The sequence below is a fragment of the Myotis daubentonii genome, chromosome 3 (assembly GCF_963259705.1).
Source record: "Myotis daubentonii chromosome 3, mMyoDau2.1, whole genome shotgun sequence".
In the NCBI taxonomy this organism is placed as follows: Eukaryota; Metazoa; Chordata; class Mammalia; order Chiroptera; family Vespertilionidae; genus Myotis; species Myotis daubentonii.
In genome coordinates, this window is record NC_081842.1 from 114,071,750 (window position 1) to 114,087,282 (window position 15,533).

Here is a 15,533-nt window from a genome sequence, read left to right on the forward strand (position 1 = left end):
GTGTTCCACAGATAATTCAAGACAATTCCAGGATCTACTATTGTGAATTCTAATACAAATAAACACATTTCCATGGTATTCAAAGGTCTATAAGCGGGAATACTTAAGGATATCACGTGGAATCCTTAGAAAAGCCAAGCCTTTGAACGGCACTTAAAAGGTACACACTATGGTCATTATTTCACAGCTGTTTGAACGTGATTATTTAGTGTATTTAAACTTGTACTTAGTTTTTAAGGATCCATTTACATGATATTCAAGCGGTCTGTTGCTACAGATAGACAATTTCCCAGTCTTTAATTTGAATCCCAAGACATCCCCATAGTGTTCTGAGCTGTATAAGCTTTAATTCTTACCGTCTTTAACTACAATCCTTTAGAAAAGCCAAGTCATCGACCCTAAATTATAAAGGTAACGAGGACTCTCATCACTTCAGATGTGCTTGAAGGAAAATTCTCATTGTTTTACTACTGTCCTTCACATATTGGGGCTCTAATTCCGTGAAATGCAAGTGTTCCACAGTCCATTCAATACAATTCCAGGATCTACTATTGTGAATTCTAAAACAAATAAAGACATTTCCATCGTGATCTAAGGTCTATAAGCCGGAATACTTAAGGATATCACGTAGAATCCTTAGAAAACCAAGCCTTTGAACGGCACTTTAAATGTAAACACTATCGTCATTATTTCACAGCTGCTTGAACGTGATTATTTAGTGTATTTAAACTCATACTTAGTTTTTAAGGATCCATTTACATGATATTCAAGCGGTCTGTTGCTACAGATAGACAATTTCCCAGTCTGTAATTTAAATTCTAAGACATACCCATACTGTTTGAGCTGTATAAGCTTTAATTCTTACCGTCTTTAACTACAATCCTTTAGAAAAGCCAAATCATCGACCCTAAATTATAAAGGTAACGAGGACTCTCATCACTTCAGATGTGCTTGAAGGAAAATTCTCATTGTTTTACTACTGTCCTTCACAAATTGGGGCTCTAATTACGTGAAATGAAAGTGTTCTAAAGACAATTCAAGACATTTCCCGGATATTCCATTGTGATTTCTAATACAAATAAACACATTTCCATCGTTTTCTAAGGTCTATCCGCTTGAATTCTTAAGGATATCACGTAGAATCTTAGAAAAGCCAAGCCATTAACCAGCACTTTATAAGGTAAACACTATCGTCATTATTTCACACCCGTTTGAATGTGATTATTTAGTGTATTTAAACTCGTACTTAGTTTTTAAGGATCCATTTACATGTTATTCAAGCGGTCTGTTGCTACAGATAGACAATTTCCCAGTCTATAATTTGAATTCCAAGACATCCCCGTACTGTTATGAGGTGTATAAGCTTTAATTCTTACCGTCTTTAACTACAATCCTTTAGAAAAGCCAAGTCATCGACTGGAAATTATAAACGTAACCAGTACTCTAGTCACTTCAGATGTACTTGAGGAAATATTCTCATTGTTTTACTACTGTCCTTCACATATTGGGGCTCTAATTACATGAAATGCAAGTGTTCCACAGACAATTCAAGACAATTCCAGGATCTACTATTGTGATTTCTAATACAATTAAACACATTTCCATCGTGTTCTAAGGTCTATAAGCGTGAATACTTAAGGATATCACGTAGAATCCTTAGAAAAGCGAAGCCTTTGAAAAGCACTTTAAAGGTAAACCACTATGGTCATTATTTCACAGCTCTTTGAACGTGATTATTTGGTGTATTTAAACTTGCACTTAGTTTTTAAGGATCCATTTACATGATATTCAAGCGGTCTGTTGCTACAGATATACAATTTCCCAGTCTATAATTTGAATCCCAAGAAATCCCCATACTGTTCTGAGGTGTATAAGCTTTAATTCTTACCGTCTTTAACTACAATCCTTTAGAAAAGCCAAGTCATCGACCGGAAATTATATACGTAACCAGTACTCTAGTCACTTCAGATGTGCTTGAAGGAAAATTCTCATTGTTTTACTACTGTCCTTCACATATTGGGGCTCTAATTACGTGAAATGCAAGTGTTCCACAGACAATTCAAGACAATTCCAGGATCTAGTATTGTGAATTCTAATACAAATAAACATATTTCCATCGTTTTCTAAGGTCTATAAGCGTGAATTCTTAAGGATATCACGTAGAATCTTTAGAAAAGCCAAGCTTTAGAACGGCACTTTAAAGGTAAACACTATCGTCATTATTTCACAGCTGCTTGAACGTAATTATTTAGTGTATTTAAACTTGTACTTAGTTTTTAAGGATCCATTTACATGATATTCAAGCGGTCTGTTGCTACAGAGAGACAATTTCCCAGTCTGTAATTTGAATTCTAAGACATACCCATACTGTTCTGAGCTGTATAAGCTTTAATTCTTAGCGTCTTTAACTAAAATCCTTTAGAAAAGCCAAGTCATCAACCGTAAATTATAAAGGTAACGAGTACTGTCATCACTTCAGATGTGCTTGAAGGAAAATTCTCATTGTTTTACTACTGTCCTTCACATATTGGGGCTCTAATTACATGAAATGCAAGTGTTCCACAGACAATTCAAGACAATTCCAGGATCTACTATTGTGAATTCTAATACAAATAAACACATTTCCATCGTATTCAAAGGTCTATAAGCGGGAATACCTAAGGATATCACGTGGAATCCTTAGAAAAGCCAAGCCTTTGAACGGCACATTAAAGGTACACACTATGGTCATTATTTCACAGCTCTTTGAACGTGATTATTCAGTGTATTTAAACTAGTACTTAGTTTTTAAGGATCCATTAACATGTTATTCAAGCGATCTGTTGCTACAGATAGACAATTTTCCAGTCTATAATTTGAATCCCAAGACATCCCCATACTAATCTGAGCTGTATAAGCTTTAATTCTTACCGTCTTTAACTACAATCCTTTACAAAAGCCAAGTCATCGACGGTAAATTATAAAGTAACGAGTACTCTCATCACTTCAGATGTGCTTGAAGGAAAATTCCCATTGTTTTACTACTGTCCTTCACATATTGGGGTTTAATTACATGAAATGCAAGTGTTCCACAGACAATTCAAGACAATTCCAGGATCTACTCTTGTGAATTCTAATACAAATAAACACATTTCCATCGTATTCTAAGGTCTATAAGCGGGAATTCTTAAGGATATCACGTAGAATCTTTAGAAAAGCCAAGCCATTAACCTGGACTTTAAAGGTAAACTCTATCGTCATTATTTCACAGCTGTTTGAACGTGATTATTTAGTGTATTTAAACTCGTACTTAGTTTTTAAGGATCCATTTACATGATATTCAAGCGGTCTGTTGCTACAGATAGACAATTTCCCAGTATGTAATTTGAATTCTAAGACATACCCATACTGTTCTGAGCTGTATAATCTTTAATTCTTACCGTCTTTAACTACAATCCTTTAGAAAAGCCAAGTCATCGACGGTAAATTATACAGGTAACGAGTACTCTCGTCACTTCAGATGTGCTTGAAGGAAAATTCTCATTGTTTTACTACTGTCCTTCACATATTGGGGCTCTAATTACGTGAAATGCAAGTGTTCCACAGACAATTCAAGACAATTCCAGGATCTAGTATTGTGAATTCTAATACAAATAAACATATTTCCATCGTTTTCTAAGGTCTATACGCTTGAATTCTTAAGGATATCACGTAGAATCTTTAGAAAACCCAAGCCTTTGAACGGCACTTTAAAGGTAAACACTATCGTCATTATTTCACAGCTGCTTGAACGTGATTATTTAGTGTATTTAAACTTGTACTTAGTTTTTAAGGATCCATTTACATGATATTCAAGCGGTCTGTTGCTACAGATAGACAATTTCCCAGTCTGTAATTTGAATTCTAAGACATACCCATACTGTTCTGAGCTGTATAAGCTTTAATTCTTAGCGTCTTTAACTACAATCCTTTAGAAAAGCCAAGTCATCGACCGTAAATTATAAAGGTAACTAGTACTGTCATCACTTCAGATGTGCTTGAAGGAAAATTCTCATTGTTTTACTACTGTCCTTCACATATTGGGGCTCTAATTACATGAAATGCAAGTGTTCCACAGACAATTCAAGACAATTCCAGGATCTACTATTGTGAATTCTAATACAAATAAACACATTTCCATCGTATTCAAAGGTCTATAAGCGGGAATACTTAAGGATATCACGTGGAATCCTTAGAAAAGCCAAGCCTTTGAACGGCACTTTAAAGGTACACACTATGGTCATTATTTCACAGCTGTTTGAACGTGATTATTTAGTGTATTTAAACTTGTACTTAGTTTTTAAGGATCCATTTACATGATATTCAAGCGGTCTGTTGCTACAGATAGACAATTTCCCAGTCTTTAATTTGAATCCCAAGACATCCCCATAGTGTTCTGAGCTGTATAAGCTTTAATTCTTACCGTCTTTAACTACAATCCTTTAGAAAAGCCAAGTCATCGACCCTAAATTATAAAGGTAACGAGGACTCTCATCACTTCAGATGTGCTTGAAGGAAAATTCTCATTGTTTTACTACTGTCCTTCACATATTGGGGCTCTAATTCCGTGAAATGCAAGTGTTCCACAGTCCATTCAATACAATTCCAGGATCTACTATTGTGAATTCTAAAACAAATAAAGACATTTCCATCGTGATCTAAGGTCTATAAGCCGGAATACTTAAGGATATCACGTAGAATCCTTAGAAAACCAAGCCTTTGAACGGCACTTTAAATGTAAACACTATCGTCATTATTTCACAGCTGCTTGAACGTGATTATTTAGTGTATTTAAACTCATACTTAGTTTTTAAGGATCCATTTACATGATATTCAAGCGGTCTGTTGCTACAGATAGACAATTTCCCAGTCTGTAATTTAAATTCTAAGACATACCCATACTGTTTGAGCTGTATAAGCTTTAATTCTTACCGTCTTTAACTACAATCCTTTAGAAAAGCCAAATCATCGACCCTAAATTATAAAGGTAACGAGGACTCTCATCACTTCAGATGTGCTTGAAGGAAAATTCTCATTGTTTTACTACTGTCCTTCACAAATTGGGGCTCTAATTACGTGAAATGAAAGTGTTCTAAAGACAATTCAAGACATTTCCCGGATATTCCATTGTGATTTCTAATACAAATAAACACATTTCCATCGTTTTCTAAGGTCTATCCGCTTGAATTCTTAAGGATATCACGTAGAATCTTAGAAAAGCCAAGCCATTAACCAGCACTTTATAAGGTAAACACTATCGTCATTATTTCACACCCGTTTGAATGTGATTATTTAGTGTATTTAAACTCGTACTTAGTTTTTAAGGATCCATTTACATGTTATTCAAGCGGTCTGTTGCTACAGATAGACAATTTCCCAGTCTATAATTTGAATTCCAAGACATCCCCGTACTGTTATGAGGTGTATAAGCTTTAATTCTTACCGTCTTTAACTACAATCCTTTAGAAAAGCCAAGTCATCGACTGGAAATTATAAACGTAACCAGTACTCTAGTCACTTCAGATGTACTTGAGGAAATATTCTCATTGTTTTACTACTGTCCTTCACATATTGGGGCTCTAATTACATGAAATGCAAGTGTTCCACAGACAATTCAAGACAATTCCAGGATCTACTATTGTGATTTCTAATACAATTAAACACATTTCCATCGTGTTCTAAGGTCTATAAGCGTGAATACTTAAGGATATCACGTAGAATCCTTAGAAAAGCGAAGCCTTTGAAAAGCACTTTAAAGGTAAACCACTATGGTCATTATTTCACAGCTCTTTGAACGTGATTATTTGGTGTATTTAAACTTGCACTTAGTTTTTAAGGATCCATTTACATGATATTCAAGCGGTCTGTTGCTACAGATATACAATTTCCCAGTCTATAATTTGAATCCCAAGAAATCCCCATACTGTTCTGAGGTGTATAAGCTTTAATTCTTACCGTCTTTAACTACAATCCTTTAGAAAAGCCAAGTCATCGACCGGAAATTATATACGTAACCAGTACTCTAGTCACTTCAGATGTGCTTGAAGGAAAATTCTCATTGTTTTACTACTGTCCTTCACATATTGGGGCTCTAATTACGTGAAATGCAAGTGTTCCACAGACAATTCAAGACAATTCCAGGATCTAGTATTGTGAATTCTAATACAAATAAACATATTTCCATCGTTTTCTAAGGTCTATACGCTTGAATTCTTAAGGATATCACGTAGAATCTTTAGAAAAGCCAAGCTTTAGAACGGCACTTTAAAGGTAAACACTATCGTCATTATTTCACAGCTGCTTGAACGTGATTATTTAGTGTATTTAAACTTGTACTTAGTTTTTAAGGATCCATTTACATGATATTCAAGCGGTCTGTTGCTACAGAGAGACAATTTCCCAGTCTGTAATTTGAATTCTAAGGCATACCCATACTGTTCTGAGCTGTATAAGCTTTAATTCTTAGCGTCTTTAACTAAAATCCTTTAGAAAAGCCAAGTCATCAACCGTAAATTATAAAGGTAACGAGTACTGTCATCACTTCAGATGTGCTTGAAGGAAAATTCTCATTGTTTTACTACTGTCCTTCACATATTGGGGCTCTAATTACATGAAATGCAAGTGTTCCACAGACAATTCAAGACAATTCCAGGATCTACTATTGTGAATTCTAATACAAATAAACACATTTCCATCGTATTCAAAGGTCTATAAGCGGGAATACCTAAGGATATCACGTGGAATCCTTAGAAAAGCCAAGCCTTTGAACGGCACTTTAAAGGTACACACTATGGTCATTATTTCACAGCTGTTTGAACGTGATTATTTAGTGTATTTAAACTTGTACTTAGTTTTTAAGGATCCATTTACATGATATTCAAGCGGTCTGTTGCTACAGATAGACAATTTCCCAGTCTTTAATTTGAATCCCAAGACATCCCCATACTGTTCTGAGCTGTATAAGAGTTAATTCTTACCGTCTTTAACTACAATCCTTTAGAAAAGCCAAGTCATCGACCGTAAATTAAAAAGGTAACCAGTACTCTCATCACTTCAGATGTGCTTGAAGGAAAATTCTCATTGTTTTACTACTGTCCTTCACATATTGGGGCTCTAATTCCGTGAAATGCAAGTGTTCCACAGTCCATTCAATACAATTCCAGGACCTACTATTGTGAATTCTAATACAAATAAAGAAATTTCCATAGTGTTCTAAGGTCTATAAGCGGGAATACTTAAGGATATCACGTAGAATCCTTAGAAAACCAAGCCTTTGAATGGCACTTTAAATGTAAACACTATCGTCATTATTTCACAGCTGCTGGAACGTGATTATTTAGTGTATTTAAACTCGTACTTAGTTTTTAAGGATCCATTTACATGATATTCAAGCGGTCTGTTGCTACAGATAGACAATTTCCCAGTCTGTAATTTGAATCCCAAGACATCCCCATAGTGTTCTGAGCTGTATACGCTTTAATTCTTACCGTCTTTAACTACAATCCTTTAGAAAAGCCAAATCATCGACCCTAAATTATAAAGGTAACGAGGACTCTCATCACTTCAGATGTGCTTGAAGGAAAATTCTCATTGTTTTACTACTGTCCTTCACAAATTGGGGCTCTAATTACGTGAAATGCAAGTGTTCCAAAGACAATTCAAGACATTTCCCGGATATTCCATTGTGATTTCTAATACAAATAAACACATTTCCATCGTTTTCTAAGGTCTATCCGCTTGAATTCTTAAGGATATCACATAGAATCTTAGAAAAGCCAAGCCATTAACCAGCACTTTATAAGGTAAACACTATCGTCATTATTTCACACCCGTTTGAATGTGATTATTTAGTGTATTTAAACTCGTACTTAGTTTTTAAGGATCCATTTACATGTTATTCAAGCGGTCTGTTGCTACAGATAGACAATTTCCCAGTCTATAATTTGAATTCCAAGACATCCCCGTACTGTTATGAGGTGTATAAGCTTTAATTCTTACCGTCTTTAACTACAATCCTTTAGAAAAGCCAAGTCATCGACTGGAAATTATAAACGTAACCAGTACTCTAGTCACTTCAGATGTACTTGAGGAAATATTCTCATTGTTTTACTACTGTCCTTCACATATTGGGGCTCTAATTACATGAAATGCAAGTGTTCCACAGACAATTCAAGACAATTCCAGGATCTACTATTGTGATTTCTAATACAATTAAACACATTTCCATCGTGTTCTAAGGTCTATAAGCGTGAATACTTAAGGATATCACGTAGAATCCTTAGAAAAGCGAAGCCTTTGAAAAGCACTTTAAAGGTAAACCACTATGGTCATTATTTCACAGCTCTTTGAACGTGATTATTTGGTGTATTTAAACTTGCACTTAGTTTTTAAGGATCCATTTACATGATATTCAAGCGGTCTGTTGCTACAGATATACAATTTCCCAGTCTATAATTTGAATCCCAAGAAATCCCCATACTGTTCTGAGGTGTATAAGCTTTAATTCTTACCGTCTTTAACTACAATCCTTTAGAAAAGCCAAGTCATCGACCAGAAATTATATACGTAACCAGTACTCTAGTCACTTCAGATGTGCTTGAAGGAAAATTCTCATTGTTTTACTACTGTCCTTCACATATTGGGGCTCTAATTACGTGAAATGCAAGTGTTCCACAGACAATTCAAGACAATTCCAGGATCTAGTATTGTGAATTCTAATACAAATAAACATATTTCCATCGTTTTCTAAGGTCTATACGCTTGAATTCTTAAGGATATCACGTAGAATCTTTAGAAAAGCCAAGCTTTAGAACGGCACTTTAAAGGTAAACACTATCGTCATTATTTCACAGCTGCTTGAACGTGATTATTTAGTGTATTTAAACTTGTACTTAGTTTTTAAGGATCCATTTACATGATATTCAAGCGGTCTGTTGCTACAGAGAGACAATTTCCCAGTCTGTAATTTGAATTCTAAGACATACCCATACTGTTCTGAGCTGTATAAGCTTTAATTCTTAGCGTCTTTAACTAAAATCCTTTAGAAAAGCCAAGTCATCAACCGTAAATTATAAAGGTAACGAGTACTGTCATCACTTCAGATGTGCTTGAAGGAAAATTCTCATTGTTTTACTACTGTCCTTCACATATTGGGGCTCTAATTACATGAAATGCAAGTGTTCCACAGACAATTCAAGACAATTCCAGGATCTACTATTGTGAATTCTAATACAAATAAACACATTTCCATCGTATTCAAAGGTCTATAAGCGGGAATACCTAAGGATATCACGTGGAATCCTTAGAAAAGCCAAGCCTTTGAACGGCACTTTAAAGGTACACACTATGGTCATTATTTCACAGCTGTTTGAACGTGATTATTTAGTGTATTTAAACTTGTACTTAGTTTTTAAGGATCCATTTACATGATATTCAAGCGGTCTGTTGCTACAGATAGACAATTTCCCAGTCTTTAATTTGAATCCCAAGACATCCCCATACTGTTCTGAGCTGTATAAGAGTTAATTCTTACCGTCTTTAACTACAATCCTTTAGAAAAGCCAAGTCATCGACCGTAAATTAAAAAGGTAACCAGTACTCTCATCACTTCAGATGTGCTTGAAGGAAAATTCTCATTGTTTTACTACTGTCCTTCACATATTGGGGCTCTAATTCCGTGAAATGCAAGTGTTCCACAGTCCATTCAATACAATTCCAGGACCTACTATTGTGAATTCTAATACAAATAAAGAAATTTCCATAGTGTTCTAAGGTCTATAAGCGGGAATACTTAAGGATATCACGTAGAATCCTTAGAAAACCAAGCCTTTGAATGGCACTTTAAATGTAAACACTATCGTCATTATTTCACAGCTGCTGGAACGTGATTATTTAGTGTATTTAAACTCGTACTTAGTTTTTAAGGATCCATTTACATGATATTCAAGCGGTCTGTTGCTACAGATAGACAATTTCCCAGTCTGTAATTTGAATCCCAAGACATCCCCATAGTGTTCTGAGCTGTATACGCTTTAATTCTTACCGTCTTTAACTACAATCCTTTAGAAAAGCCAAATCATCGACCCTAAATTATAAAGGTAACGAGGACTCTCATCACTTCAGATGTGCTTGAAGGAAAATTCTCATTGTTTTACTACTGTCCTTCACAAATTGGGGCTCTAATTACGTGAAATGCAAGTGTTCCAAAGACAATTCAAGACATTTCCCGGATATTCCATTGTGATTTCTAATACAAATAAACACATTTCCATCGTTTTCTAAGGTCTATCCGCTTGAATTCTTAAGGATATCACATAGAATCTTAGAAAAGCCAAGCCATTAACCAGCACTTTATAAGGTAAACACTATCGTCATTATTTCACACCCGTTTGAATGTGATTATTTAGTGTATTTAAACTCATACTTAGTTTTTAAGGATCCATTTACATGTTATTCAAGCGGTCTGTTGCTACAGATAGACAATTTCCCAGTCTATTATTTGAATTCCAAGACATCCCCGTACTGTTATGAGGTGTATAAGCTTTAATTCTTACCGTCTTTAACTACAATCCTTTAGAAAAGCCAAGTCATCGACCGGAAATTATAAACGTAACCAGTACTCTAGTCACTTCAGATGTACTTGAAGGAAAATTCTCATTGTTTTACTACTGTCCTTCACATATTGGGGCTCTAATTACATGAAATGCAAGTGTTCCACAGACAATTCAAGACAATTCCAGGATCTACTATTGTGATTTCTAATACAATTAAACACATTTCCATCGTGTTCTCAGGTCTATAAGCGGGAATACTTAAGGATATCACGTAGAATCCTTACAAAAGCCAAGCCTTTGAACGGCACTTTAAAGGTAAACACTATCGTCATTATTTCACAGCTGTTTGAACGTGATTATTTAGTGTATTTAAACTCGTACTTAGTTTTTAAGGATCCATTTACATGTTATTCAAGCGGTCTGTTGCTACAGATAGACAATTTCCCAATCTATAATTTGAATTCCAAGACATCCCCGTACTGTTATGAGGTGTATAAGCTTTAATTCTTACCGTCTTTAACTACAATCCTTTAGAAAAGCCAAGTCATCGACCGGAAATTATAAACGTAACCAGTACTCTAGTCACTTCAGATGTACTTGAGGAAATATTCTCATTGTTTTACTACTGTCCGTCACATATTGGGGCTCTAATTACATGAAATGCAAGTGTTCCACAGACAATTCAAGACAATTCCAGGATCTACTATTGTGATTTCTAATACAATTAAACACATTTCCATCGTGTTCTAAGGTCTATAAGCGTGAATACGTAAGGATATCACGTAGAATCCTTAGAAAAGCCAAGCCTTTGAAAAGCACTTTAAAGGTAAACCACTATGGTCATTATTTCACAGCTCTTTGAACGTGATTATTTGGTGTATTTAAACTTGCACTTAGTTTTTAAGGATCCATTTACATGATATTCAAGCGGTCTGTTGCTACAGATAGACAATTTCCCAGTCTATAATTTGAATACCAAGACATCCCCATACTGTTCTGAGGTGTATAAGCTTTAATTCTTACCGTCTTTAACTACAGTCCTTTAGAAAAGCCAAGTCATCGACCGGAAATTATCAAGGTAGCGAGTACTCTCAACACTTCAGATGTGCTTAAAGGAAAATTCTCATTATTTTACCTCTGTCCTTCACAAATTGGGGCTCTAATTACGTGAAATGCAAGTGTTCCACAGACAATTCAAGACAATTCCAGGATCTACTATTCTGAATTCTAATACAAATAAACACATTTCCATCGTGTTCTAAGGTCTATAAGCGTGAATACTTAAGGATATCACGTAGAATCCTTAGAAAAGCCACGCCATTGAACGGCACTTTAAAGGTAAACACTATAGACATTATTTCACAGCCGTTTGAACGTGATTATTTAGTTTATTTAAACTCGTACTTAGTTTTTAAGTATCCATTTACATGATATTCAAGCGGTCTGTTGCTACAGATAGACAATTTCCCAGTCTGTAATTTGAATTCTATGACATACCCATACTGTTCTGAGCTGTATAAGCTTTAATTCTTACCGTCTTTAACTACAATCCTTCAGAAAAGCCAGGTCATCGACCGGAAATTATATACGTAACCAGTACTCTAGTCACTTCAGATGTGCTTGAAGGAAAATTCTCATTCTTTTACTACTGTCCTTCACATATTGGGGCTCTAATTACGTGAAATGCAAGTGTTCACAGACAATTCAAGACATTTCCCGGATCTTCTATTGTGAATTCTAATACAAATAAACACATTTCCATCGTTTCCTAAGCTCTATCCCCTTGACTTCTAAAGGATATCACATAGAATCTTTAGAAAAGCCAAGCCATTAACCGGGATTTTAAATGTAAACACTATCGTCATTTTTTCACAGCTGTTTCATTGTGATTATTTAGTTTATTTAAACTCGTACTTAGTTTTTAAGGTCCATTTACATGTTATTCAAGCGGTCTGTTGCTACACATAGACAAATTCCCAATCTATAATTTGAATTCTAAGAATCCCCGTACTGTTATGAGGTGTATAAGCTTTAATTCTTACCGTCTTTAACTACAATCCTTTAGAAAAGCCAAGTCATCGACCGTAAATTATAAAGTTAACGAGTACTCTCATCACTTCAGATGTGCTTGAAGGAAAATTCTCATTGTTTTACTACTGTCTTTCACATATTGGGGCTCTAATTACGTGAAATGCAAGTGTTCCACAGACAATTCAAGACATTTCCCGGATCTTCTATTGTGAATTCTAATACAAATAAACACATTTCCATCATGTTCTAAGGTCTATAAGCTTGAATTCTTAAGGATATCACGTAGAATCTTTAGAAAAGCAAAGCCATTAACCTGGACTTTAAATGTAAACACTATCGTCATTATTTCACAGCCATTTGATTGTGATTATTTAGTGTATTTAAACTCGTACTTAGTTTTTAAGGATCCATTTACATGTTAATCAAGCGGTCCGTTGCTACAGATAGACAACTTCCAGGTCTATAATTTGAATTCTTAGACATCCCCATACTGTTATGAGGTGTATAAGCTTTAATTCTTACCGTCTTTAACTACAATCCTTTAGAAAAGCCAAGACATCGACAGGAAATTATAAAGGTAACCAGTACTGTTGTCACTTCAGATGTGCTTGGAGGATAATTCTTATTGTTTTACTACTGTCCTTCACATATTGGGGCTCAAATTACGTGAAATGCAAGTGTTCCACAGACAATTCAAGACAATTCCAGGATCTACTATTGTGAAGTCTAATACAAATAAACACATTTCCATCGTGTTCTAAGGTCTATAAGCTTGAATATTTAAGGATATCACGTAGAATCCTTAGAAAAGCCAAGTCTTTGAATGGGACTTCAAAGGTAAACACTATGGTCATTATTTCACAGCTGTTTAAACGTGATTATTTAGTGTATTTAAACTCGTACTTAGTTTTTAAGGATCCATTTACATGTTATTCAAGCGGTCTCTTGCTACAGATAGACAATCTCCCAGTCTTTAATTTGAATTCCAAGACATACCCATACTGTTCTGAGGTGTATAAGCTTTAATTCTTACCATCTTTAACTACAATCCTTTAGAAAAGCCAAGTCATTCACCGAAAATTATAAAGGTAACCAATACTCTCGTCACTGCAGGTGTGCTTAAAGGATAATTCTCATTGTTTTACTACTGTCCTTCACATATTGGGGCTCTAATTACGTGAAATGCAAGTGTTCCACAGACAATTCAAGACAATTCCGGGATCTACCATTGTGAATTCTAATACAAATAAACACATTTCCATCATGTTCTAAGGTCTATAAGCTTGAATTCTTAAGGATATCACGTAGAATCTTTAGAAAAGCAAAGCCATTAACCTGGACTTTAAATGTAAACACTATCGTCATTATTTCACAGCCATTTGATTGTGATTATTTAGTGTATTTAAACTCGTACTTAGTTTTTAATGATCCATTTAAATGTTAATCACGCGGTCCGTTGCTACAGATAGACAACTTCCAGGTCTATAATTTGAATTCTTAGACATCCCCATACTGTTATGAGGTGTATAAGCTTTAATTCTTACCGTCTTTAACTACAATCCTTTAGAAAAGCCAAGTCATCGACAGGAAATTATAAAGGTAACCAGTACTGTTGTCACTTCAGATGTGCTTGGAGGATAATTCTTATTGTTTTACTACTGTCCTTCACATATTGGGGCTCAAATTACGTGAAATGCAAGTGTTCCACAGACAATTCAAGACAATTCCAGGATCTACTATTGTGAAGTCTAATACAAATAAACACATTTCCATCGTGTTCTAAGGTCTATAAGCTTGAATATTTAAGGATATCACGTAGAATCCTTAGAAAAGCCAAGTCTTTGAATGGGACTTCAAAGGTAAACACTATGGTCATTATTTCACAGCTGTTTAAACGTGATTATTTAGTGTATTTAAACTCGTACTTAGTTTTTAAGGATCCATTTACATGTTATTCAAGCGGTCTCTTGCTACAGATAGACAATTTCCCAGTCTTTAATTTGAATTCCAAGACATACCCATACTCTTCTGAGGTGTATAAGCTTTAATTCTTACCATCTTTAACTACAATCCTTTAGAAAAGCCAAGTCATTCACCGAAAATTATAAAGGTAACCAATACTCTCGTCACTGCAGGTGTGCTTAAAGGATAATTCTCATTGTTTTACTACTGTCCTTCACATATTGGGGCTCTAATTACGTGAAATGCAAGTGTTCCACAGACAATTCAAGACAATTCCGCGATCTACCATTGTGAATTCTAATATAAATAATCACATTTCAATGGTATTCTAAGGTCTATAAGATTGAATTCTTAAGGATATCACGAAGAATCCTTAGAAAAGCGATGTCTTTGAACGGGACTTTAAAGATAAACACTATCGTCATTCTTTCACAGCTGTTTGAACATGATTATTTAGTGTACTTAAACTCATATTTAGTTTTTAAGGATCCATTTACATGTTATTCAAGCGGTCTGTTGCTACAGATAGACAATTTCCCAATCTATAATTTGAATTCTAAGACATTCCCATTCTGTTCTGACCCATATAAGCTTTAATTCTTATCGTCTTTAACTAGAATCCTTTAGAAAAGCCAAGTCAAAGACCGGAAATTAAAAATGTAAACATTACTCTCCTCACTTCAGATGTGCTTGAAGGAGTATGCTCATTTTTTTACTAATGTCCTTCAGATATTGGGGCTCTAATTACGTGAAATTCAAGTGTTCCACAGACAATTCAAGACAATTCAGGATCTCCAATTGTGAATTCTAATACAAATAATCTCATTTCCATGGTGTTCTAAGCTCGAAAATTTGAATTCTTAAGGATATAACGTAGAATCTTTAGAAAAGCCAATCTTTGAGCGGGACTTTAAATGTAAACACAATCCTCATTATTTCACAGCTGTTTGAACGTGATTGTTTCGTGTA